General features: G+C 35.7%; 1 long non-coding RNA gene across 1 annotated transcript; it reads left to right on the top strand.

Moving 5' to 3' along the window:
- The first annotated feature begins 386 nt into the window (after positions 1-386).
- Positions 387-1,294, top strand: LOC113157162. Its single transcript, XR_003298435.1, has 3 exons — positions 387-441; positions 874-948; positions 1,064-1,294. It is a non-coding gene; the product is annotated as an uncharacterized LOC113157162 (long non-coding RNA).
- The last annotated feature ends 2,036 nt before the right edge of the window (positions 1,295-3,330 follow it).

The raw sequence follows: 3,330 nt of genomic DNA, 5'->3' as shown, positions 1-3,330 counted from the left end.
TTTCTGTTGTCCAGAGACAGTCTGTTTACAGTCCAGTCTTCTCTGTCTTGCTGTTTTTACACATGTCTATTATTTATGTTATTTATGACAAATTCTGCTCGTATTTTGCGAGGAGTGACGTCTAGCCCGCAAACGCTTATGGGAAATGGTGTTCCATGAAGAGCGCGACACACTATAATTCAATAAAGACCGTTTTATGTATTTATTTATTCCTTAAAACTACCAAACTTCTTTCTTTTAACACACTAATCACTTTAAACAACACACTGTTCTAAAACGCTGCGCTCCGAGTCTCATTGTTTGTTTTTAGCGATGTGATTTTGAATGAATGAATATATCAAAACTTCCTGGTCGTAAAAACAAGGAAATAAACGCTCCACGTGTTGGTTCTGTACGATCAGCCTCAACTTTCATGTCGACTTTAGATCTGGTCCATAAAAGGTACCTTTATTCATACAGCGTTAAAACAAAACGTAGTAACTTCATTATAAGTTGTTATTGATATATTTTATTAATAGATAAACAGCATAGGTAGAGGTGAATATGTTTAATGTAATAACTGGTTTTATCATGGAGACCAGGGACCAGACTGGTTTTACTGGTGTAGTGATGAGAAAGCGTAAAACTTGTGTGGGAATTGTTTTACTCTATCAAATGTGTAGCTACTCTGCTTTTCCTGTTGCTTGGTTGAATGTGGGTAATGATATGAGATGAGTCGTGTTGATATGTGGGCTGATGACTGAAAACACGCAGGAGAGATTGAGCTGTGTGCGCACTGTAATTCAGCTGCTTTATATTATTATGTATCTGTATTGTAGCATCAGGTGTCTTAATATAAGGCAACTTTGATCTCATATCTTTCTCCTCTTACAGGTTTAGATGTGATGATGATTACTTTTAGGATCTTCAGGATCCTGCTGCTCATCAACCTGATCTCATGTGTCTCTGGTTAGTTCACATCTTCACCACAGATAGTGATTAAGTGGTTTCATTTTTTATGTGACCATCAATGTAAATGTTCACATGTTGAAGTTGTCACTTTGTGTCTGTGTCTCCTCAACAGGAACATTTGTAGTGAATGTGACACAGACCTCCTATCAGGCAGAGGAGAACCACAACATCACACTGGAGTGGACGTTCACTATCAGACCTGACAGATCCATCACCTTTATTATTATCTACTGTGAACTGATAAATAAACTTAGACGTTTTGGTCTGTTTCATCTCCATGACGCTGTTGAGGTCTCAGAGTCTCAGGATCAACAGTTTTCAGGAAGAGTCCAGTTTGACAAAGACGTCCTCAGAGAAGGACGAATCAGACTCCAACTGTCCAGACTCAGGACTAATGACTCAGGACTGTACCTGTGTGAAGTGAAAACAGATCAAGGTTGGAGCTCTGACAGATGTCGACTCAACATCACTGGTGAGTAGATTCAGTAAAACTTTATTAACAAATCAGCAGGTTGTTAAAAACCTAAGGAGAAACAGTTTATTTAAAGTTTGGACTTTTCCTTCTTGTAAATCTGAACTATGTTCCACTTTATTCTTTGGTTATAATTTAGTTTCTTCTTTAGAGAAATGTTTATTTCTCCTCATGAATGACACAGATGTGTTTGCTTCTTTACAGCAGTGAGAGACTCGTCTGAACCTCAGGAAGAAATTGAACTAAACACAGTAAATCGAGGATGGATCGGTCTTTACTGTGGACTGGGACTGACAGCAGCAGCTGTTTGTTGTTGTTTATTTGTTTTTCAACTTAGAACAAAAGCTTTTGTTGTTTGTGGCTCAGGATCTGTGGTTTGATTCCCAGTGTCCTTGGACAACACTATAAATGTCCGAGTAGCATCTTGAATGTAGAAGAGGTCCATAACAATTTCCTCCTATTCTTAAATTTCCAAAACAAAATAAGTTATTTAAATACTAATAAATACTATCAAACATGACTCCAGCAGAATGTAACCTAAGGAAATATTTATATTGACCCTTCTCATTGTGAGTTCTACCTTTGGTCCAAAATAAATATAGAGCATTACCTGTTACACATATTGAAATGTAGCTACAATGAAGATTTTCTGTTTGTTAGTTAACAGTTGTTTATTATTTCCCTAAATCACTAAAAGAGCTTTTTATTGTTTTGTCTTCTTTAGATCATTAAGCTTGTTAAAATGTATCTGATGTATCACAAAGTGCTTTATTGTTATCATCTGACTTATCTGGATGAACTAATTGTAAAAACATTTACATCCAGACTTTAAAATTGTGGATTCAATTAAAATGACGTTTATGAAGTTTACATTCTTGACAGTGATTTGTGACAGTAAATCAAGACGTTTCAGTCTGATTCTGATCAATGTCTCACATGAACTCTTGCTGTAGAATCAACGGATGATTTAACGATGATGAAAAATGATGATGAAGTTGGAGCAGGTTGAGCAGTGAAGAGTCTGTCCAGGACTGGTGAGTGATCCAAACCACATTTAACCAGAAAAACCTTTATGCAAACCCCAAAAAAACCCAAATCCACAATGCAGTGAGACCTCGTCCAGGTCTTAATCCAGTATCTAGTCCAGCATATTGTTTACAAAGTACAGACTGCTCCTTATTTTATTAAACATATTTATCCATGCATATTTTATTAAATTAATTAATTAGTAACCATGGTAACACTCTTTTTTTGCAGAGGTGATAGAGGTACTCAGATAATGACTTCACAAACCTTGTTGCTATGAATTTACTTTAAAAAATCATAAATATCCATTTCATTGTTTGGAAGAAATTTAGACTAAGCTAATTCTGGTGGCTGCACCCCAGTGAAATAAAAGCTTTTTAAACAGAACATATATATTTTTAACTCATATAACAAACTTTATGTACTGACAGATGGTTAATACATAATAACACATTATAATTTATTAGCTTATTATATCTGTAAAGTATCTATTTTAACTGGGCTGACAAATACATTTAGTACTTGCAGTGAAAATGCAGTGGAATGAAAAAATTTGTATTCCACTGCAGTGGAATAAAAACAACATAAAATGGAAATACTTAAGTATTTTATCTAGTATAGTGCACAACTCTGTTTAAGTACTGTATTTAAGTAAATTACTTAAGGGAATAAAAAAAAATGGGGACAAAGAGAGGAAGGAAGACACTGTGGTTTTATGGCTTTGCTCAGCAACCTCTCAAACCGCCTCATTTAAAGCAGCTTACAGCACGTTCTCTTTGCTCCTTTCTATGAGCTATCGTTGCGTAGGGGAAAGACCCACAGGGAGCTGGAAGCCAAGCTAGTGGTTTAATTTGTTTATGACTTCCTTGTGAGCCGTTAGC

The sequence above is a fragment of the Anabas testudineus genome, chromosome 18 (assembly GCF_900324465.2).
Source record: "Anabas testudineus chromosome 18, fAnaTes1.2, whole genome shotgun sequence".
NCBI lineage: Eukaryota > Metazoa > Chordata > Actinopteri > Anabantiformes > Anabantidae > Anabas > Anabas testudineus.
Note: the sequence above shows the minus strand (reverse complement) of the source record. Positions and strands in the feature narration are given on the sequence as shown.